Here is a 24,889-nt window from a genome sequence, read left to right as displayed (position 1 = left end):
AACCACCAAGGACTTGGGTATAAATCCACAGGTGATTCATAAGGACAACCCAGGACGCAGTCCAGATTTGTTTGTTATTTCCCTGACCAGCAGCCTGGGAAACAGCACTTCTGCAGTGGCAGCACCCAGGGACATGATGTGATTTTCAGTGTGACCTGCAAGGCTGCAAGACCAGATACTGTGGCTGGCATCTTCCCTCCTCTGGTGCTGTGGGTCCGTCAGGGAACATCACACCACCGTGGGAAAAAGCCCAAGACTGGTTTTATTCTTAATACAGATGATGTTTTAGCTCCTCCTGGTCTCAGCTAAACTCTGCTGGTGTTCACCACCTGCAGATCTCACCAGTGCAGTAATTATAGCAGCACCCAGCAATAACGCAGTGGCCGCCTCTGCAAAGGCCTTTAATAACATTCATGTCTGTCAGGCAAGCCTTTAAGCATTAACATATGGGGGAAATGCCTAATAGCTTAATATTATTGTGTGTGAGTCTGAAATAACACCCCGCAAGGCCTCTTATATCAAACATTAAACCTGCTTAAGAGAAGACGTTTGAGCAGAACCAATTATTCTGCGGTAATTCTTCATCCTGAAAGAGGTATTTTGAAGTTGGGAAGTGTGTGTGTTGTCACAGCAGAACTATTTACACCTTTAAAAGCACGTTTCGCCTCAAAAGCAAGTTACAGAAACAGTAATGCGACTGTAAAATTGCCCTTTATCCAGCAAAATGCTTGAGAACTAATTCTTGCCGTATCTGTAGATACCACAATCACAGCATCACACTAAAGGTCTTATCAACGCTTTATTATAAACTTCTCCCCTTATATTTGGGCAATTAGAAAAATCTTTGCCTAGAGGGGATTGTTTTCATGAACTCAGTGCACAGGGGTCTCGGCACAGGCAGGAATGTTTATGGAAAATCTGAGATTAGAACATTTCAAACTGGCTGGTTTCAAGTTGCACACATGTAAAGCTATAAATAGGGAGGAAAATGAGCATAAGGAAAGTGAAGAAATAACAAATTGTGGAAAACCCCAGGTTTGTCACTTACAATGGCAAAAGTGAACACTTTCTCCCTTTGACTAAAATTCCAATTTACTATCAGGCTGTTCCAGTTCACTGTTTGATTGCTACAGGTGTTATCTCTGGGATCTTTTAATACCAGCTTGTATTTACATCCCTAGGTGGGGCCCTCCAGGCAGGGTTTCATTGCACAGGGTGGGTTCAGCCTCCTGTGACTTCCCGAGGAGCAGAGAGGGGTCAGTGCTCACTATTGTGGGATGACACTTTGACATGTGAGCAGTAATTCAAATGTAACAGAAGAGTTTCAGAGCACTTGAAACCCACTGAGACCCAGCTGCTGATACAAGGGCTGTGCAGCACCTTGATGCAGAGGCAGAAGCTCTGATTGCTTTTCTGCTGCAATCACCACAGCCTAAGCATCCACTCCAGCAGCTCAGAGAGGTTCCAGAGAGCCTGGGCAGGAATGCCATGATGCTGGACTTGACCCACCACCGCCCAAAATCAGCACGAATGGGCAGTAAAAGGGGATAATGCGCAGAGGACATCCACAGAGGAAGCACACAGTGCGATCATAGCATCATCATAGAATGCTAAAAAACTGGTTTGGGTTGGAAGGGACCTTAAAGCTCATCCAGCTCCAACCCCTGTCACGGGCAGGGACACCTTCCACCAGAGCACCTTGCTCCAAGCCCCAGCGTCCAACCTGGCCTTGAACACTGCCAGGGATGGGGCAGCCACAGCTTCTCTGGGCACCCTGTGCCAGCGCCTCAGCACCCTCCCAGGGAAGAGCTTCTGCCTAAGAGCTCATCTCAGTCTCCCCTCTGGCAGGTTAAAGCCATTCCCCTTGGCCTGTCCCTACAGGTCCTTGTCCAAAGCCCCTCTCCACGTTTCTTTTTGACCCCCTTAATCTCTTGCTGACCCACCACCTACCATCGATGGTCTTCATCCAATGCCAGGAGTACATCCTGCAGTCACTATACTTGATGCAAAACAACCCAAGTATGAGAAGAAATGACTATTTTTGCTAATGTGGGGTATTTTACATGTCTGGTTACATGCTGTAAGGACATAGCTGAAGTCTATGAGCAATAAGTCCAACTACTGCCAGGCAAGAATTTTGCATGTAGAGTAGGAAATAGCTGAAGGCAAAGGCATCTAAAACAAGAGCAAAGCCAGTGCAAATTCTATCAGCGGTGGCAGCACTTGACGGTTCCTCCAGGCTCAATGTCTAAACTCAGTGTACATCCCCCAGTGGAGGTAGAGTTTGCTCCCCAGAGATGCGAGTCCAGACCATGGACTCCTTTCCCGGCCTAATGTATCCCTCTTTCCCCACCTCTCCTCATCAGGAGCAACCTGGACTAGTGGAAGATGTCCCTACTTGTGGCAGGGGTTGGAACTGGATGAGCTTTAAAGTCCCTTCCAATACAAATCAGTCTGGGATACTAGGATTCTATGACAACAATTAGAACTGAGGGGTAAAATACATATTGCAGCATTTAAATAACATTAGCTGTCCCATTTGAGACGATCCTATACCCTACAACACTGAGGCTTTGGGCAGTGCACGGTGTGGAACTGCAAGCTCTCGGAATCTCGTTAGCACAGCTAAGTGACTGCAGTTTGCCTCCACTTTCTTCTCATTTTAGCTGGAATCTGTCCCCAGCAGAGCACGTGCAGGGTGAAACCAAACTCTAAGCATTATGCTTTGGGGAGATGTACTGCAAGTCTATTTTCTTTTGGAAGAGGCAGGGCGGGTTATTTTACTTAGAAACTGAAGTTCTCAGGATGTTAATATTTCAGGGCAACCTCTGTTTTTGCAGTCGAGAGGAAAGGGTACGGAGAGAGAAGGCAGCCGCCTGGATGTTGGGATTACAGGGCTCCTCAGAAAATCCCGCTGACACAGCTTCCTCTTCATCTTTGTCTCATATCAAGTTAGTAGTCAATGTGTTATTTTAACAGCATGACAACAACTATACAGAATGTCAAATAGTTACCTTTTATCTGGAATTTTACTCCTGCCATATATTTCAATGGAAATATACAACTTAATGTGGCAACATATTTCATGTTGAAATGGGTAATAAAAAAAACTATAGACTGTGCATTTCCCCTAAAACATAAAGGTGGAACACACTGGAAGTCTCTGCTGTTTACTACTCTCTGTCTTCCAAGATCTCCACACCACTCTACTGTGTTTGAACTATAAATATTGCTGGGGATATTTTCAAGGCTTTTATTTCTTTTTTAAGCAATAAAATGTACCCCAACTCCAGAATGTTCTGCCCTGCCTGAGTTTCAGTCCCAGCCTGACATATGGATGGAGATGTAGGACAAACCTTCTTGACTACACTTTGACCCACTGCGTGGGAACTCAGTGTCCCTTGAGCCTGAAGAAGGGTGCTTCCAAATCCCAGGGAAGGAGCAAGTCAGGATCAGGATATTTCACATTAACAGGTGCAAACCAGAACCTCTCTATTACCTCCTGTACGCCTTTAATATCAGACCACCACTGGAGGTACGTGGGGGGAGAAAGGCTTGGAAAATAGGAGCTGCCTTTGGGGCCTCCCCCGTTTGTCAAACACAACGTTTTTAGCTACATGCAAACTGTGAGTTCCCAAGTTATCTCCAGTTGGATACATTTTCCTTTCTAAGGAAACTGCAAACAGGAAGAAATATTCCCTGCCCTTTTCAATGCACGGCAGCTGGCTAATTACCTAAATTACAGCTTTGTCAATATTACTTCGTTCACTCAACCCCTCTTTGCTGTTAGCAAAAAAGAGCTGGAAGACCCAAACTCTTCCAGATGTTTGGGTTTACCCAAGAAAGCCTTTCTCTTCAAGGGAGACATGATGGCCAGAGCTGTGGTTTTCACCCCATCTACATGGAGCAGCCTCCAGGATGGCTCCATGACAGGGGTCTTTGCATGCAAGGTACTTGTTTAAGTTGCTTTGCCTTGGCCATGACTTAAATGAATAAATAGACACAAATATACCCACTGGGAACATGAAGAGAACAGAACAGTTTTAGAAGAAGGTGAGAACATGACTTATCTTAGAGGAAAGACTTCCAACATTTTTTCCTGCTAGAGGATGGATTTACCTGAGGACCATCAGGTTTCTGGGATTTGCTCTGATGCTGACTCTGCTTGCTCCTTCCTTTCTGTGCATGCTGTTCTTGTCTGAAAGGTACCTCTATCGGTACCTCTGTCTACCAAATGGATGATCAGACTATGCCTTCTGGTGTATCTCAAGCTTTTATGTCTCCAATAGTCTGGGTCTGCCCTCAAGCAGGATCTGCCTGGCAGTGGTGCACACAGAGTGCTGCAGTTAAATCCCAGTGCCATAAACTTTTCCTATCAGTGAGCACTTAAACTGGAATAACTAATTCCAGTTATAGATGGATTAAAAACTGGACAAGAGAGGTGTCAGTAGATGCTTTACTATCTACTATATCTAGTAGATAGCTCTACTAGATATAAAGCTGTGTAAGCCAGGGCAGCTCTTCAAGGCCAGAGACTGAGTCAAACACTGCTGTCAACTCACGGCTTGGCAGAGGAGTCTGCAGGTCCTGCTCTTCCCTCCAGTAACATGACTACACTCTTTGCTCCTTGTTGGCTTTTAGGACCTGTACAACATCCTCCAGTGTGCCAAAGCTAACACACAGGATGCCTGACCATCCTGAGACACAGATGCAAGACCTCAGGGCATGCTCAAAGGTCCGCCAAGCCCTGCTATGTTCATACCAGGGCAGGTCCAACCTAATGGTTCTGACGTTTTCTGGGACAAACATGAGTTTAACGTCTGTGCTGGCTCGGTACATACATGAGGCTTGCAGACATCAAAATAGAAAAAGGTGAAACAGCTGAATTCCCTGCTTTTGCTTTATTTTGTTAATTCCTTTCCATTGCTTCCTCTCTCAGCAAGAAAGCCCAAGCACCCAGGCACCCATCCATCCTGAGCTGGGTGATGCCACCTGATGGCACACATCTGCTTAAAGCAGGCTTTTGCTCTGGGGTCTCGCCTGGGATTACTGCTCAATCTTCCCTGTTGAGCAGCAACCCATCCTCAAAGGCAGTGGGTGCTGGACGCTGGCTCTGCTGCTGGCAGCTCCAACCCACGAGGCTTTGCTGGCAGAGGCAGAGATGAGCAGGTAGCTGCTCCAGTGAGCTCTTGCCCAGCAGCACAGAGGCCAGCAGCCCTGCCAGGAGGGAGCCAAAGCTCCTTATCTGCTCAAAACCTGCTGAGCTGTTTCAGATATCTGCCCTTGATGCGTATGTCATGAAAACTGGAGTGCAGAGCAACAAATGCAACAGCTTTCCCTCTTCCCTCTCCCATGGGTTTGACCCAGCAGCTTCATCACAGTGACTTTGGTTCACCAGGAGATAACCACACAAGGGGATGCAAGAATGGCCAACAGCCCTCGCCCTCTGTGATGGTGCAGAGAAGCAACAAGCTTGGTGTGTAACCATGGTGTCATAAGATGAAGGCATCCTGAAAAGTCCTTCAATACAACCCATTGGAGTTGCCCTTTCACCCCAGCAGGACCTGACCAGCTCTTCGGCACTGGTGAGGTCCTGGTACAGGGTGCCCAGAGAAGTTGTGGCTGCCCCATCCCTGGCAGTGTTCAAGGCCAGGTTGGATACAGGGCTTGGATCAAGCTGCTCTAGTGGAAGGGGTCCCTGCCTGTGGCAGGGGTTGGAACTGGATGAGCTTTCAGGTCCCTTCCAACCCAAACCAGTATAGGATTCTATGATTCTGCTAATGAAAACATCACAGCAGCCTGGGGTGAAACACAAATAACCTGGAAGCGGGCAAATCCAACAATAAGCCAATGGCTGTTTTGGAAGACTCGAAAAATGGTTGAGCAGTGATTTATTCAAGAGATTCAGCAGTTCACCAACTTTGTAAAGCTTCGTAGATGGAAAAAACGTAACAAGTGAGCCTCTTGCATGAATAAAAAATTACATTTTACATAAATTAAATATATAATTTGATTAAACATGTTTATGTCTTTGCCGTGACATTTAGAATAGGAAGTATTCATTTTCTGTTTTGAAAGGGAAAAAACTCTTTCAAATGTAATTTGAAGCTGTCAAACCAATCTTCTTTACAGATCTTTTAAATGTCACATACCTTGGAAAGGGGCTGGCAGATCCCTTTTAAATATGCAATTGCAAACAGTCCAAGCAAAATCAAGAATTTATTAAAATATGCTACTGACATTTATACTGATTAAGTATAGCCCTTTCCTCACTGCCTTCCGATAGACTCCTCTACAAAAGATGTGTCACAACAGCTCCTATTAACGCCAGGCTCGCTGTAATTCCAACACACAACCAGCCCTTCCCAACCGGCAAAATCCAGCTGCCGGTAAAGAGCCTGCCTCTTGTTTTGTGCAGGCATTAACAGGAATTTCTGGTTGCTTTGCATGAAGAATTGTACTTTTTGATGATTTCTTACTGGCATGCTTGAAATTTATAACCAAAAATATTAACTGTGCTTACTTTCGATCAGGTGCTGCACCAAAGCTAATGGCTTTAAATGGCAGAGTAGATTCATCATAAGAGTAAAGAAAACCGACTGCAACTCATGCCAGACAAGTTTAGGTTAGCAACCTGTGTGTTTTGGTTTATAATCATAATATCCATCCTTAGATTATTCATTATTCTCCCCAGTTAAATGCATTCCTGGATTTTTTTGCCCATTTATTTTAAGGAATAGAGAAGAGGGACAGAGGAAAACCCTCTCAGCTACTGGTGAATGCTCAAGCGCACCAAAAGGAAGGCAGCTCCCACTCTCAGTCACTTCCTACTGACAGACTGGACGTTTTAGGGTCATTTTCCTTTTTTTTAGATGACAAAGAATTCAATTATTATTTCTCCTCCTCTGTCACCAGGACAGTGAAGGGCATGGGCATAACACTCATTAGCATCAATGGAAATGCCGACTGCAAATTCTCCCCCACAAAGCCACATGAAGAGCAAGGCCATCCCAAACAAGTGTACTCCAATTGGAAAATAAAGTACACCTCCCATTTCTCCCTACCACCACAGGGATAATGTAATGAAGTGCAGAAGATCCAGCTACAATTGCTATATCAAATCTTACTTGTACTCTGTTATTACTCAAGGAGTAACTCATCACCAATTACTCCTTGATGATGAGAATTTGTTGCACTTTATGGAAGGACTTTATCTCAATGTTCTCAACTTTCTGGTGCGTAACACAGCAAAGTACAACATGGCCAGCGTAACATAAATCACGATCAGCACCAACTCTGGCTTACTTAAAGCTTACACTCAGTATTTAAAAATCAGAATATGACTAAAGGGACTGTTAGTACTGGGGAAAGCATGTCAGTGCCAGGCAACGGGGACACAACGCAGCCCACTGGCAGCACTCTGCGCTGATCACACCTCAAAAGGCATCCAAAGTGCTCAAAAATAGCCAGGACCATCATCAGCATTTTCTTGGCGGATTCATACATGACATTCATCATCACGCCATAAATGAGTTTAATGTAGTTAAGGATAGAGAGGAACTTTGCATTGGCCTTCAATGCCCAACCTCCCACCACGACACGTGATGCTTTCCCCAAGGTGCCCCTCCATTGAATACTTGCCCATGCACCATGGAAAAAACACACTGGTGGGTTCAGCTTGTGAGGGGCAATGAAGTGACTGCATCAGTCCCCTGACCCTTCCCTCCACCACCCGTTGCAAAGGGCATCCAAGATTTCTGGGAATTCCCAAAGGAATGTACCATACCCTTTGGAACTATAAATACATAATCTCTCAGTGAGCAGCTACCCTCTAGTTTATGATCTACCAATACCTTCTGCTGAAACAACACTGATGATCGGTGTCAAATGTTTAAATAAAACCCATCAAAGTTTAATACCAGAGTCAAGCATGTCCTTTTGATGGGTTTCTCAAACACACAAAGTATGTCACCAACCACCCCTCTGAGTTCTTCCTATTGCTCCCTAAATCACATCTTCTGTATGACCCATGCAAGCTGGACCACCACAGCAGATCCTGCCTGACATCCACCACAACATTCACACCTGGATAAACTTAACACCACACATGGAAACTAATGCAACCTCTTGAACAACATGGCAAGCACCATACTCCAAGGTGAGAGCACATCTCCTCTGTCCTCTCCAAATCATTTTCCCATCTCCACAAAGACAATGAATCCTTTTGCTAGCTGAGGGAGTGTTGTTCCCATTCCTTACACCTTGAAAGTGCTCCTTGACCAAGACAATGTGGGGATAGCAAGGAACTTTGTATCTTGCCTCTGCTTTTTCTGCTTGCCCCGTTGCTTTTATACACGGTAATACACAAATGCAGGAGCAACCAAACACCCAAGATGTAAATGGGACTATCTCAGGTTCTCCCTTGAAGAGAACACCTCCAAACCCTGAAGCTTGTACTCATGATACGAAGCCTTGGGAGATGTCAGCATGTTGCTTTCCTGCTGACATTCTCCCCCAGCTGCTGCCAACACCTTGACATGCCACCTGGAAAAGGTAGGAGATGTGCCCAATGGGCTTCCTGAAAGCACAGCAAGTCTGATCCATGTCCCAGCGACTCTGAAGCACAATTTTGGACCACATAAGCATCTGGTGTAAATCAGCATCACTCCAGCAGCGTGCAAAGAGCAGAGCCTGGCTCTGTCGGCGCTCCAAGGCGCAGGAGCATCCCTGATTTCCTCTGACAGAATCAGCGCACTCATCACCGACGTTTCCCAGAGCCAGAGCAGGAGGTTTGCCGTTGTTTCCACTTTACTGCATCCTGCTGACCCAGGACACGGCATCAACACAGCAAGTATGGGGTGACAAGGTTTAACAGACAAGGTTGGTGCTGAGAGCCTGCTTCTGCTCTGCCGGCGAGCAACCACAGCACAGACACATCGCAGGAGGCTGGCCCACTGAAGGGCCATGCCAACATCATGCCATCTACGACAGCAGCAGAAGACTCATTAACTCTACTAGGATTGGCTTCTCAATTATGTTTCCACATATGAGCTTTCTATGGCTTCAAATTCCCCTCCACAGTTCTGTCCAAACCTGTCCCATGTCCAAGCATCCTCATCACTTCTTGAGTGCTTCCTAACCCATGTCCAGCAGACCCACGTCCTCCTCCACCTCCATCCGCCACAGAGCCATCACACCAAAAAAGCACCAGCAGCTCCCAGTGTTAGATGTCCAGAACAGACATCGTTTCCCTCCCCTGAATCATGCTATTTGCTTGATTTATGGAATAAAGAATAGGATAAACAGCCATGGAAGGAATATCACATGAAGATAGTTATGGAAAAAATACAGAAACATAAGACAAAGCCCATACAGGGGGTGTGAGTATGCAAGCATCTCTCCTGCCATACCATAATTAACTCAAACCACACTGGGATCACGGAACACGGGCATTATTTTTGTTGATGTGTCTGGTTGGGGTTTGAAAGCTATAGCTTCATGCATTCCACAGCAGAAACTTTACACCCCCAAAACCTGGTACCATTTCTTTTCATTCTTCCTGCCTTTATTCTATTTATTTATTCAGCTACCCCATGTGAAAGACCATAAATTGCACTGCTACTTAAGTCACAGGGGGAATTCCTTTAAACAGAAGTAAAAACTCATAAATAACTTCCTGCAGTCAACAATGCGTTCATTTACTTCTCTGCTTTCAGACTAATCTTCCAGCTAACAAATCAAATCAAGTACCAAAATGTAATTATTCCATTGTGATAATCATCTCCTTCTACTCTGAGCATACCTTGGCTTATTTCTTCTCAAATTAAAATTAGCAGAGAGGCTCAGGCTGGTAGGAGGGAGAGGAGGAAAGGTTATAAAGCATTGATGAAGCTGATGGGTGACATAGAAACCCTGCAACTCGACTGAAGTCCTGTGTCTTGAGCAGAAGGCAGGCTACTGATAGGGTGTTGGAAAAGAAATGATGCTAAATACGATTTAGACTCGACAAAATTTGCTGTTTGTGTCCCAGAGAACGGAACCCACAGACAGGGCCTTGCCGTGTTACACGGCTCCACACCATTACATTGCAGAGTGGCCGCCAGCATCAACAGCAGGGCCAGAAGCATCGGGCTAAAAATAACCCAACAGAAATAAACTCCCCTCGGCTGCCAGGCTCCTGAGGAACCAACTGCACAGGACTTGAGGGGAACAAAACCGATCCTGCAGCCTTCCAAGTGACAGCAGCAGAAACAAAGAGGTAAAAGGCTCATCACTGGCAGCGGGACTGGGCATGGAAATGGAGTGGAGACAGAGCATGGAATCACAGCCTGCCCAAGAGCATCCGCATCCTACTCAGAGCACAGCAGGGAAAGGCAGACGCCAGCACATTGGGAAGGGGCCAGTGGCCAGGAAAACAGAGACAGAGGGCATCTGGGAGCCCCGCTGTACATCACAGTTTAAGGTATTTTATTACACTGCTTTATTTTGTCATCTTCAAACTAAACCCTCATCACAAGCTTTTTCCATGCAAACACCTTCTGTAGATCATTGAAAGCATGTAGATCTGTAACACTGCAACGATAAACCATGCCAGGCACACTCAGACATGAACATTTAAAACATTAGCAGTTTAGATAACAAATTATTGTGTTCCAAAGGTTGCAGGCTCCTAAGCCCAATGTGTTGATGGGAGCTCTGGCTCCCACAGCTCTGGGAGCACCATCGCTTTCCAGCCTTGTGCCTCACAAATGCAGCCACACCTCCAAAGCAAACACCTGGGGAGCTTGGCTTCCTTCTCACTCCAACTTACAAGGCTGTTTTTGTATTAGAGAGTTCAGGAAAGGACATCAGAGCCATTTGGAAGTGTTTTGGGTTTTGGTATTTTTATTATCACAGAATCGCAGCCTGGTTTGTGTTGGAAGGGACCTTAAAGCTCATCCACTCCCAGCTCCTGTCACGGGCAGGGACACCTTCCACTAGAGCAGCTTGCTCCAAGCCCCTGTGTCCAACCTGGCCTTGAACACTGCCAGGGATGGGGCAGCCACAGCTTCTCTGGGCACCCTGTGCCAGCGCCTCAGCACCCTCACAGGGGAGAGCTGCTGCCTAAGAGCTCATCTCAGTCTCCCTGCTGCCACTGCCATCAATGAGGGTGAAGAACAGAAAACCAAGAACTGTTGGCAGTGGGTCATTTTGTGAGGGTTTTTTCCCAAGCAGGGCTCAGAATGGTCTCACATCATTGACACCAGGTGAAAACACAACTGCAAGAACTAAACTCTTTGAAAACAGTTGAAAACCAGCCAGAGCCCAACACTGATGTATCTGAGTGCCCTTTTCCAGCACACCAGCCAACAAAACAGGGAAGTAAGAGATGCCAGAGAAGCAGGGGCGGCTGAGAGCTGCGAGGTGGCTGCTCTAGCTTTGGGGTGCATGGACCCAACGTGGGGATGCCCACCCGGCCGGTACCCACACCTACTGCAGGGCAGGGTGTAGGGCAGGAGCCCAGTAGTAGCGAGGATGGAGAGATGGAGAGCAGGATTGCCCGAGCTCTTGGTCTCGCGTAGCACACAGCTACTCCCCAAAGCAACATATTTGTTATGTCTTTTTTTCCCTATCTGCTATTTTCCAGTGCCCAAAACACTGCAGGACACAGAGCATCGCTACATGTACTGCATCCTGCACACAGCAGGAAGTTTTAACATTTCGAGCTGCATCCACCAAACCCTCCAACACATGTATATTTTATTTGATTTACTGTGATACTTTTCTTCCCTCTCTTGAAAGTAATTTTTCACTAAAGCGTAACTGCTTAATTGGCAAGTGTACAAAATATAATTACCCTGCATACAAGTTACAATATTGCTTATGGGAATATCACTGTTGATGCATCCTGCTTTATTTTGTGTTTAATCTCTATTAAGAGAGCTGTACGAAAATAGCTAGGTACTCTTGATTTCATAAACATGACACATCATTCAGTCAGTTCTCTGCAAACCAAAGCCCAAACAAATGCAACTGAAAGACAACAGAAAATTCCTGGCCTGTCCTAATGTGTCCCAGTTAATAGAATTATTATGTTTTCCTCTAAAAAAAGTGCAGTGCTCAGGATGCTAAAAACCCACCTCTCCAGGCTTAGGTTTGTCACATCCATCACAGTACCAGAGCGATGTAGGATGTGGTGCATAGGAATACATTGCTTTGCATGACAGCTTTAGGGGTTTCTGTCACATTCCCCACAAGAACTTTTGCAGTCGCATCTTTTATAGTGGAAGGATAAAGAAGGAATGTAGAGACACAGATGCCCATTGTCAATGCAGTGAGCAGTGCCTGGACCCAGTAGCAAAAAACCTCACCCTTTGTGCCCCCACTTCTCCTCAAGTAGGTGAATGCAATTAGAATCATAGAGTCCCAGCCTGGTTTCTGTTGGAAGGGACCTTAAAGCTCATCCAGCTCCAACCCCTGCCACGGGCAGGGACACCTTCCACTAGAGCAGCTTGCTCCAAGCCCCTGTGTCCAACCTGGCCTTGAACACTGCCAGGGATGGGGCAGCCACAGCTTCTCTGGGCACCCTGTGCCAGCGCCTCAGCACCCTCACAGGGAAGAACTTCTGCCTAAGAGCTCATCTCAGTCTCCCCTCTGGCAGGTTAAAGCCATTCCCCTTGGCCTGTCCCTACAGGCACTACTAAAAGGGTCTCTCCCCATCTTTCTTCCCAGCACCCTGTGCTGCCAAATCTTGAAAGTTTAAAGAATTCCCATTGCATCCGCAGTTCCCACCAAATTCACATCCAGCCATGCCAGCTCCATCACCACTCCGGGGTAACTCCCTGTTCTGCAAGCATTTACATACGTGAGTAACTTTATGCACAGGAGTAGATGTGCTCTCTGGCAACGGGTCTCACTGGTCTCACAGCTAACTAATATCAGCATGTTTTAAGTGCCTTAAAGGTTTATTTCATTTGCTCGACTAATGAGATTAATGCAACGTTTGTTTGTTTGTTTGTTTAAGCTAAATCATACAAAGCCAAACGTCTAAATGTTCTTAACTCATAGCATTAGCCCAAGCTGTGTTACCATGTCAGCCTGTCTTGCTACGTTGCTTTTCTCTTTTCTATGCAAGTAGGCTTATACGAAATTCAACTTGTAGACCTAAAATAACCCGGTGTAAACTCAGCAGATATATACCTGTGTGAATATATATATATATATATATACACACAGACACACATGAACAAAGACGATTTGAAACAACACCCATGCCATGACAGCTTCTTTATATTCAAGCACAACACGGACCAGAGCCCAGCAATCCCACAAACCTCATCCATGAATGATGGATGAGACCTACAGACCAATCTGCAAACTCACCTAAAAGCAGAGTAAATCTACAAACATCCAGCTGTAAGTTCTTGCTTCAAAATAGAAATGCATTTGCACACAAACACATTGGGTTGTTCCAGCCATGACCTGAGCAACGTGATTTTTCAGCCTGGGTTTGAGCTGTTTTGGTCAGTTTGAGCTCCTGTCTGTATTCTTCTACTGAGAAGTTTTCCATAAGCTGGAGTTTTTCCTGGCGTCCCAAAATCTGGAGTTTAACTAAATTCTGCCCAACTACATAAAGCACACAACTATCAAAAAAAAAAATAATTCCTATTTCCTTCCTGTACCTAAAGTAGTTCACATCTGACCAGGCATTAGCCATAAGATGGGCTAACACCGCCCCTTCTAACTCCTACCTAGTGCCAAGTACCTGGTGTTGGTGCAATTCATCCCTGTGACAGACACACCAAGGGAAATGGTGGGAAATGAAGGATCTATGATCTTCCCTGAGTGCTGAAGGTCACATCTTGCAATCTGCACCTTCAGGTCTCTCTGCAAGTCATCCTCTTGAAGAAAATCATTAACGCTGGTGTGGGGGATCTACAAGCATCTGGACACTCTCATTCAAATGATGGGCTCCCATGGATTTTGAGGTCAGGAGAGACCACTGTGATTTCCAGCCTGACACACTGCACACTAACTTACCTAAATTCATCTCTGCTTGAGCGATGCTCACTCCAGCGAACAGATATCCCTGAACTCAATGTTTCCAATGTGGAGTAACCACCGGCACCTTCAGCAGCCTCTTCCAGCATCAACAGTGCTGAAAACATGAACCTCAGCCACAGCCTTTGCTTGGCTTCACCTTCCAACTATTGGGTCTTGTTAAAACTCTCCCTACTAGACCCAAGAGCTCTTTATTATTCAGTTTATGATTCTATGACTTTATTTATTTAACCCACGACAACACTAATTGTCTTAATCAATTTACCTTCAAGGCTCTCCTGTATAAGTCAAGCAGCTGGAGGTCCTGGACCCTTCCCCTGCATCCCTTCCCAATTCCTTCAGCATTCCCGGAGCTCTTCGCAGACCCTCCTCAACAGTCTCTGGGCCCACGTAGGCTACCACATCCCTTTTCCAGCTTGGCAGCCAACTGCAAACTCAGGCAAGAAGCACACAAGACTTTTGACCATAATATCTTATTAGCAGCACCGGCTCGTGACTCCTCGCTCCTCTATATAGACATGATTTCTCCAGACGGCATCCTGGAAGTAGGGCCTGCATTGCTTGCTCTCAGACAGAGAGATTTACAGCCGGCCATCTGAGAAGTATTACCTGCTTGTATCCAGGCAATACAAATTGCTTTCACCAGCGGTCACTCCTTTTCAGTGTTTACCACTCTCCCAATCTTAGTGACATTTCAAGCTTTAGCCATGGTGACTCTGCCTTATCACAGGCTGCTCACAAACACAGTAAGCAGTGTAAGGACCAGAAATGAGCGCTCAGAGAGGCGGCTAGAAATGGATGTGTGGAAATTCTTTCTGATTTTACAACTGCATTTTGATTTTACAACTGTATTTTGAGAGCTGACACCGCTGAGTCTCAGTTTTGCACATCCCCAGCCAAAACAGTGGTGCTGTACCAAGCTGCATCTCTTGCTGAATTTTAAGTTCGTAGAAATCCCTGTAGTTCCCTGTTTCAATCCCATCGATGAGCTCTTTAAATGTAAAAAGAAAAGTTAGTTCTAAAGGGTGTGCTGCCCCTAAACTCACGCTGATGGAGTGCATCACTGTCCTTCCCCCCTTCATTAAACAAGTCCCCTCCCAATGATTCGAACTGTTGTTACTCAGCCTGCCCCTTTTATTGCTTGTCTATAATACTACACCATGAGCACTGCTACAGCTTGCAGGGAATTCTCCAGTATTTCAAGACTTAGTAAAAAAATACACATTAGTGGCTTGTTTCTTCTGTAACCCTCTTCAAAGAGAGACACCGGGGCTGATGTTCAAAGGTCTGACTAAAGCAGCGGCTGTTCGACATTCACTTCTACCACAGTCTCTAAACATACCATCACTTTTCCTGCCAAACAAGCATAATAATTTTGTCTTTGCTATTAACTTCACCTAGTAACCTGCTTGTATTTCTAATATTTTACACAAACTCCTTGTTGTTCTCATCATTACCAGCCGCAGCTTCTCCCTGCATCCCTTTGCCTCTCTCCTCAAGCTCTGATTTCTGTTCTCTGCTCTCGATTCCCCTCTCAAACACTTGGATGTGCAGACATTGACTGTATCGTAAGGGCTGTGCACCCCACCTTGGTGTCCAGCTCCTTAAACAGCCCAGAAGGACAATGGATGAAGGTGACATGTGCAAGCAGAGACCCACTTGCCCAGATTCTCCCTCCTGATACATCATTCCGTTTCAGGAACGACCACAACAAAAATCACTGGCCACAACCTCAGTGCCTGGAGCTAAACAAGAGTGAGATTCCATACTCCAAGCAAGGCTGGAACTAGGATTTAGTGAAGTTGGGTCACCTCCAAGAGAGCACAGATTCAAGAAGTACGTCAAACTGATGGCCAGACAAAACTGAAACTGCACTTTCTCTCCCCAAATCTGTCTATGCTGCTTCTTTCTAATACTCGTAACTTTGGTTGTCCAGATAATAGATACGTGCTTTCTGCTCTTCAGACATTGCAGATGGGAAAAATATGTCATCCTGGCTCTTCTCCTAGGAATAACATTACAGAGCATAAAAACCCTGTGTCCTTCTAGGAATGGAAAATAGGTAGAATAGGGATTTCATCTGAGAAACACTGTTGTTACTAGCAGAGGGCAAGAACTGAAGTTAGGGTAGGTATTCTAATACCGAGTGTCTGGATACCCTAATTCTAGGCTCAAATCTTGCACTGCACCATTTTTGTATTAAACATAAAACCTGCAGGAGCTTGTGCTGTGGGCTCATGGAATGCCAGATAACAGCAAGATCATGAAAGCTAATGAAAAGGTGGAGTTTTTCCCCATATATTGAATTAATTTCATGCAGAACTAATCACAGCAAAGCTGAAGTCTTACAACTTTTAAGTGTAACATCTAGAATTTAGCCTAATTACTTTGCTTAAATTGCTGATTTCCTCCACATCCCCTCTCAGGCAGAACCTGGTTTTCAGCATAAAACTAATAAAACCCTCAACACTTTATGGCAGCTCTACAGGTATCACTACTCTTGTATTTGGCCTAGCACATTTTTAAAGGGGGATTTACAGGGTTTTCCCTCCAGCTAACAGGAACAAAGGCCCTTCCCCACACACATGTATCGTCGTAAAACCAAAGGGTTTGCTGATAAAAGCAAGGAGGAAAGCTGAGATGCAGTAATTCAAGGGGCCTGCAGAAGGCCAACCTTTCATTAGAATCTTCATCTGGAACATAAACTATGAGCTCCTCACACCCAAAGTGTTTTAGTGAATCACCTGTACGGGAATAAGGCAGCTACAGAGACCTCACACTCTGGGGAAGCCTCAGCCAGGTACATATGCAGATGTAAGTAAGCGATGTGGGATGCAGTAAGAGAAAAGATGCAGGAAAGCCAGGAAACCTTCTGGACAAAGCAGTGGGGCCGAAAGGGAATTGTGTTTTGAGAAGGGAGGGACCATGTTCCCTAAACATAATCCAGAATATCCACCAGGGCAGGCTGAGGACCTGTAGCGCTCATTGCATCCCACGGCACGACACCCACTGTCTGTGCAGGAGTCAGCCCTGGGATGAATTGTTGGGTTTGGTTATTTCCTACCCTAACAATGATGCTGTCAGCTCCATGAGTCTGTCAGCTGTGTGGAAACTCGGGGATTTCCATCCCCTTCTACCTCATTTGGGGCTGACCCTGCCCTCCTTGCACACCTACTGCTCTTCCCAAAATCCACCAGCATCTCAAAGTGGTTCAACCACACTCCCAGCCAGGGTCCTTTATACCTCGCAGAGCCATACATTATAGTTATCACAATAATAACCAAAAGCTAGCCTCATTTTGGACTATCCTACGATTTTTTGCCAACTTCCTCAGCACAGAAGCTCCTCTTTTTCCAAAGTGAACGGGTCACTATGAAAAATGATAGGCAGCATCCATGCCATATCTGTTATATTTAGCAACAGAGAATCCATCTGCATTATTCCTGGTCTCATTAAAGACTTGGCTCCTTGTAAATATTATGTCTCTAATCCACACATTCTCCCTCTGTGCTGTGCTTCAGGGTCTATTTAAGTAATAATTGGTATGCAACGTTGCAAAGAAATAGTGGCTGAGTGTTTGACAACATTACACAAGTTAATGGACATGGGAGCAACCACGGCAGTTCTGGTGTGAAAAATCAACTCAGAGGTTGCTACCAGCATCCCTGCAAAAAGCCAGGGTACCTGGGTCCAAAGATGGGTGTGATTTGGTCAACCTTGATTTGGTCACCATGGTGGTAAAGGTTCTTCCTCATCTATCGCTGCTCAGACTGCTGGTGGGGATTAGGGAGAGGACCTAAAGGGGTGAAGCAGAGCCCCACATTCAATGACTGAGCAGGCTGCTTTAACCATATAAACCCTTCTGCTGGCAGCAGGGACAGGCAGAAGCCCAGAAGGAAGCAGGGCAGTTACTTTCACCGGGCCCACTGGTTTTTATTGGCTTGAAGAGCACATGGAACTGCTGCCAGATAAGGCTGGAGGAGCAAGTCATTAATAACTAAAATCTACCACGGATGTATTTGAGTAACTTGGGCTTTGTTTGCATTTTACAGTCAAGTCCCAGAGCAGATGGGACTTTACAGAAACACGTCAAGGTGCCTACCCTGATCCACCTGGAGGACCACGCATTTGAAAAACAAGGCTGGATTATCCCAAATAACCGTGCAATTCAAAGGAACACAGCTCCCATTGCCTGTGGAGCGGGGGGACCCAGGAACGTGATGGCATCCTCGGGGCTGTCCTACCCTGGCACAACCACAGAGCAGAGACCAGCTTCCAGCACCCCCCAGAGCAGGATCTCCCGGCTGGAATTTCAGGATGGGATTAAAACTCCCTAAACATTCCTGAAGTTGGCAATGCCACAATGCAGCGGTACCGATGACCTCCATGAGGGGTTGATGGCTCCACCAAAGTCGGTGCTAACAATTCCAAGCCTTCCCCATGGTCGCTGCAGGGCTCTGACAGCGGTTACATGTCCACCCCTAAGGATCTGCATGAATTCTCCATAGACAACATATATGTGAAACACCCAAAACCATGAGTGGCAGTGATGGGAACGGAGCCGATGTGATGACATGTGTACCATTGAGGGCATCCTCTGCAGCACCATAGCTTTAGTGTTTGAAGGAAAATACCACGCTTCCCCTCCTCATGCAGGACATGTAATTACAGACCTCAGCCCAGCCAAAACAAACTCCATCCCACCAGCATTGAACTTCAGGACACGCAGGTGCAAACCTCTCCATCAGACCACTCTGGTACCACCCCACGTTTTTCCCCTCCAACTATTCCAGCTGTATTTCTTTTTAATAACCCCATGGATCATATAACCCAGGCACTAATAAATCATTACAGGGCAAGAAAACACCAACAACTCAGCCAGCAGTACCACCAAGAACTTCCCATGCACACCACCGTGTCCCCCCCTCACCAGACCAGCTAAAACAAACCCAACAGACCAAAATGAACCACAAAGCCTGTGACTATCTCACCATCTCAACACGGCACATTCAGGCAGGGAGTCAAATGTAGAGACTGGAGCAAACTGGACTCAGGCCCCTCTTGCCTTGAAGATAAACATGACAAAATGGGATTCCTGTTTCTCAACAGGTCTAGTACCTCATTCTGAACGAGAAGTCTTCATCTTTGTAATCTCATCATCATGTTCCCCAGTGTGACATCCCTCCAGCATTACCACCTCAGAGAGGAGAAACACAAAGTAGTTTACAAACTGCAGGTGTTTATTCCTGTAAAAACAATTCCGGGTTCCTAAGAAATCACCAGGGATCACGGTGCAAGACAAGAGGAGCGCAGGCTCCTAAAGCATCATCACTTGTTGTAGGACAAACTAAATAACAACTGATTCTTCTGTGCTCTGGTAACAAAACCTGACCTTGACTTCACAGCAAGTGCTACCTGGTCCTGGCACTCTAAACCACCAGAGATTCCGGTCTCCTCACCACAATGGGGCTGAACAGAAGAAGATGCGCACGGCACAGTAAGAAGGCTTGGGCATGGCATTTTTCATCCTTTCACCTAAAACTTGTATTTATTTCCTGTAGCAAAAGGGAAGGAACAAAAAAACAAACCACAGGAACGTGGGGGAAGGAATGAGAGTTGGCTCAGGCGTACCTGGGTGTGACGAACTCCGTTTTAGAGCTCTATCTTCCACTGGTGGGGAAAACACCAATTCCTGGCTAAAATGTTTGTGTTGTCCCAGTGCAGAGCAAAACCAGCAGCAACTTCCCAAAACTTCCCTTCTAAAGTTTCGGTGTTCCCTGCAAGAGGGGACCCAGCAACCCCCCTGCGCTCCCTCCTGCATGGTCCATATTCGCCTGTGAGCCCTGATCTCTCCTGTCAGTACCTCTAATCTAAATATCATATCATATCCCAGACTGGTTTGGGTTGGAAGGGACCTTAAAGCTCATCCAGCTCCAACCCCTGCCACGGGCAGGGACACCTTCCACCAGAGCAGCTTGCTCCAAGCCCCTGTGTCCAACCTGCCCTTGAACACTGCCAGGGATGGGGCAGCCACAGCTTCTCTGGGCACCCTGTGCCAGCGCCTCAGCACCCTCACAGGGAAGAGCTTCTGCCTAAGAGCTTGTCTAAACAGCTGCTGGGGTAAGGGGTCCTACTGCAGATGTAATCACCCCCGTTTGAAGAGCTCCTCACCAGCAGCTCCGCTCTCCCCTTCTTTAACTTACTACAAGTGGAATACAAAGCACAGAAAGCTGTACTTGCTCGATCTGATGTGAGGAGTAAACATGACACCTATCAGATTTTACAAGCAGCATCATCCACCACATTTTAACAAAACACTTGCAGTTTGCCAGTGCTGTGTTTAGAGCAGCTTTTCCTTTTCTTCTACTTAAACACGAAGCCACTTTCAATCCCTGCTGCTACGAACAGCCCCCCCCAAGCCTCCCCAAATTAACCTACCTTTTGCAAAAGGCTGGAGAAACACAGATCTAAGGGGTTTCTTTTTCCTTGCAGTCCATATTCTCACTGGAGTCAGCTGAACTGAAGAAGTTCTATTTGAACTGCAGCCAGCCCGATGAATAAATCAAACTTCCTGGCCAAAGGTTTCAGTGCACGACTTCCAAGTCGTGCCTGGGACCTCATACTTGGAGGCTGATGTTTTTCCTGGTATAAGGAATATTATCATCAGACCCCAGTGATGAGTCTGTACTGGAACGGCAGCATTAAAGACAACCTACAACTTTCCCTATGGACAAATACCTTTGAACATTTTCCATGTAGGAAAAGCACGAGTGGAAAAGGGCAGGACTTCGCCCCGCAAAAGCAGGTGGGGGTAAGAGCTCCACAGGGGTTGCTCTCCTGAGCCGATCCTCAGGGATCCCACACAGGCTGGGCTAGGAGGAAAACTACTTTAGATCCAGGGGAAAGCAGTCACGAGAAAACATCACCTGGGGTGTGGATGCTGTAAAGTCAACAATAAAACTCTGGACCATCTCAGTCTGCGATTCCAGGGGGAAAATGGGAAGCCGACAGCTCCTGCAATCCACGCTTCAGGACACAGGAGGGTTTCACCACTCCGGACTCTTTTCTGTTCAGTTTTAGAACTACTTGGTTAGGACTTTTAAAGGGACAGAACCTTTGGTCGTCCAGGGCTGAAGACTGGGATGGAGCAAGCAGCTGCCCGCAAGCCCCAGATGTGCAGCATTTACTAATGATGAAGGCGAACCCCCGTCCTGCTCCCTGGTAATGACTTACAGGTGGGTTCCCAAACCCCTCCAAAAAGAAAAGCTCCTTTCTATAAACACCTCCCTGCATTGCCAACACCAGGTTTTCCAGACAAGCCCTGATGGGAGCTGACAGCCCCCAAACAAACGCGTTTATCGGCGCTCGGGGCTGCCCTTGCGGCACAAAGTTTTGCGAGGTGAAGGAAACACCAATCTTTGTCTGAGATTTGATTCAGTTTTTCCCTTGGTCGGCTCCGGAGCTGGAGCACAAATCAGCTTTGTGGTAATAACAGATTACAGAACACATCGCCACAAACAATTCCTGTTATTATTTTTGGGACATACACACACACACACACACACACCAAGGGATGTGGAATTGAAATGTCGGCGATTCAGCAGCCACCTCGGAATTCATAAACAGCTCATGGTATTCCGAACACACTCTCCTATAATGAGACCGTCTTCAATTTTCCTTGGAAAAGAGACCTTTAAAGAATGCTAAAGCAGGTCGGCGCCCTTACACACTGATGGAAACAGGAACAAAAGCATTTTGTCACCAGGCATCTCCTCCAGCATTATTTTCTTCGCTCTGCTTAAACAAACTGAAAAGTACGTGCCTTTTCCTCCCCTTGGTTTTTTCTTTCTCATTCCTCCCTAAATATCTGCCATAGCTGCAATTTCATCCCCGGCGCTGAGCCACCATCTGTATGGAAACAAGGGTCCATTATCCCGAACCGTCCCCGGCTCTCGTTTTTCCTGCTTCGCTAATGTTTTTTAAAACACAGGATTAAAATGTCATCCCATCCCTGGCGTTCTGGGGAGCCCTGCGCCCTCCTCTCCTCCGGTCACGGTATACTTAATCAAGTGTGAATGATTAAAGTACTTCAATTAGAGCTACGTACATTCATTGCTGGCAATTCAAAGGCAGCGGCAGAAGTCGAGCTGAAAGAAGAAATTACTTCTACTACTTTGAGATCTCCATCTCCCGCTTTCCTCCTCCCAACGCAGCCATGGGACCCGGGAAAGGACTAAGAGCTCAGCTCTGGGCAGGATTTACCTTGGGGCACGTCCTTGCTTGGACAAAAGGCTGTTCTTTCCCTTTCAGCAAGTCTAGCAAGTATTATATTTTCAATTGAGATATGATTTTTAGGGGGGGGGGGGAAGAACCACAGAACACGCTGAAACCCACACATCAATGCAGCTCCTTTGATTTTGCTTTCTAGTGATATCAAGGGAAGGCTTAAAATAGATTGGGGGGGGGGGGGGGAATAATCAATAAAATCAATAAATATTAAGGAAATTCAGTGTTTTCAGCGCTGGAGAGGGGGATAGTGCCCTGCCGACCGGCTAAACGCTGGAGAGTTGGGAGGCGATGGATGGGTCGATGCCGCGCAAATGAAAGGGAAATTTAAAATAATATGTTTAAAAACGGGGAAGAAATTTTAAAAGCATACAAATAATATTTTACGGGAAATTGTTTGGGTTTTTTTTTGGAAAGGAAAAAGATATTAATATGGGGGGGGGGGGGAGGAGAAGTAAAACCCCCCCTAAAGGAAAACACAAGCCCTGAGGAGCGCGGCCGGATGCTCCGCGGTCCCCCGGACGCCGCATCCGCGGCGTCCGGGGGACCGCGGAGCATCCGGCCGCGTCTCCCCGCGGGGTTCCCGTTGCCGAAACTTTCCTGCCGCCTCCTCCCCGTTAATCCCCCCGGCAGATGCTGTCGCCGGCGCTCGGCACTAAGTAAACAATGCGGAGCCCGGCACAACAAAAGATTTCCCACTTCACCCCGCCGCTCCGCGCCCGCGCAACTTGCGCGGCCGCCTCCCACCACCACCACCATCACCCCCCCCCCCCCCTCCTTTCCCTTCCTCTTTTTCCCCCCCCCCTCCATCTCACCTCCTTCCCCCCCCCCCCCCAACCCCTCTTCTCTTTCTTCCTTCGCTTCTCCTCCTCCATCAGCATGGATTTGGAAAGAAGCAAAGATGTCCTCGCTTCTCTTCCCTTGTCCTCCCGCCGCCGCCGCCCCGTTACCTGCTCCCGGGGCCCGCGCCCCGCTCCTCAGCGCCGCATCCCTGCCCGCATCCGCCGGGATCCACCGCTCGCACACACACAACAGGGGGAAAAAAACCCAACTTAATCCTTCCCCCCCCCCCCCCCCCTCCTCTCTCCCTCCTTCCCCGCTCTCCTGCTCCGCCCGCCGCGCCGGGAGCGGCCGGGGGGCAGCGGACCCCTCCGCGGCCCCACCAGCAGCAGCGGGGGGATGCTCAGCGCAACTTGGGGGGGGGGGGTGAGGACCGCTGGCTCCGGAGTGGGATTTTTCCCCCCCTTTTTTTTTTCCCTTTCCTTTTTATTTTTCCCCCCTTTTTTTTTCCCCCTCTTTTTTTTTTTTAAGCCCAAAAAAAACGGGGAAAGAAAGTGCCCGGGCGGCGCTGGGCGGAGCGGCCGCTCCCCTCGCCACGCTGGGAAAAGGAGGCAGGGGCTCCCGTTCCCTGCTTTTTTTATTTATTTTTTTTTCCTCCTCAATTTTTTAATTCTTTTTTTTTATTATTTTTTTCCCCTTTTTTTTTTTTTTTTTTTTTTGGCAATAGGCGGGGTCTCTCCTTGCAAACCAATGACACAAACCCACATGGACCAGCCTCGCCCCCTATAGATACTCTTCACTACAAATAGGCTCTCTCGGGGGATTAGTGGATCAGCTAAAGTACAAACAGACGCAGCGAGGAAGGGGCGGGGGGGGGGGGGGCGGAGGAGGAGGAGGAAGAGGAGGAGGAGGGACGGGGGGGGGACACGACACGGGGCCCGAGCCCTGGCCCGGGCACACCCGCTGGGAAGAGGCTCCGTGGGGTGGGAATGGGGCTCAACGGGGCTGCGCGGAGCCTGTTGCACTCTGTGGTGGCCCGTGGAAGGATGGATGGATGGATGGATGGATGGATGGATGGATGGATGGATGGATGGATGGATGGATGGATGGATGGATGGATGGATGGATGGATGGATGGACGGGAGCACACACAGCCTTTATTCCCTCCAATCCCGTTTTCCCCTGCTGCCATCCAAGATGGAGAGTCATAACAGAGGGGGGGACACCCGTGGGATACCCAGTACACCCCTTGGGTCCAGGGTCTCCTTCGCATCGCCATCACCCCCTGGACAGCTTCACCTGATTATATCACCATCATCTTCATCATCCTCGATGCATGTAGGTTTTGGAATGGCAGTGGTGAGGCCATGGAATAAAGACCATTGGGCACACTGAGCATGCTTGTTGATAACACCCCTGCCAAGCCCCTGGCTGGATGTGCCGACTGGATCATGGCACTGGGTGTTGGGCTGAGTGTGAGCTGAAGTAAGCACGCTCCCCCGTGCATTTATTTGTACTTGTATTCCACGTTGCCCCAATAGATTTGGGAATTAATGTTTTGACAGACATTCTTCATCTGCTTATCACAAGAATGTGGGCAGGTGGTGATCCCATCTCTTTGTTGTGTAATCATCAGCCTTCTGCATTATATATATATCCCGTGCTCCTCAAGCAGCCTGCGAAAAAAGCACATTCCTTTTCTAGTCTAATAAAGCCCTTGAACCACATCAATTGTCCATCAAAGTTGGTAAGCTAGCTTTCGGCTTTGTGGCTGAAATGACAC

The 24,889-nt window shown here is 47.2% G+C and overlaps 1 protein-coding gene across 3 annotated transcripts in view; it reads right to left on the bottom strand.

Moving 5' to 3' along the window:
* Nucleotides 1-23,421, bottom strand: part of CTBP2 (C-terminal binding protein 2) — a 139,145-nt gene extending 115,724 nt beyond the window's left edge. Inside the window, exon 1 of one of the 3 annotated variants that reach the window (XM_057417350.1) lies at nt 23,277-23,421. The gene's annotated coding sequence lies outside the window, so the exon portion shown is untranslated. Of the gene's footprint in view, nt 1-17,724; nt 17,831-20,478; nt 21,851-23,276 lie in introns of those variants that run through there. The other 2 variants (XM_057417351.1, XM_057417352.1) reach the window with 2 other exon arrangements.
* Between the last annotated feature and the right edge of the window lie 1,468 nt (nt 23,422-24,889).

Source organism: Pezoporus wallicus, unplaced genomic scaffold, assembly GCF_028554395.1.
Source record: "Pezoporus wallicus isolate ANWC-B61680 ecotype Strahan unplaced genomic scaffold, APGP_CSIRO_Pwel_v1 contig_8188, whole genome shotgun sequence".
NCBI classification, from domain to species: Eukaryota; Metazoa; Chordata; class Aves; order Psittaciformes; family Psittacidae; genus Pezoporus; species Pezoporus wallicus.
This window is presented reverse-complemented; position numbering and strand designations above follow the sequence as displayed.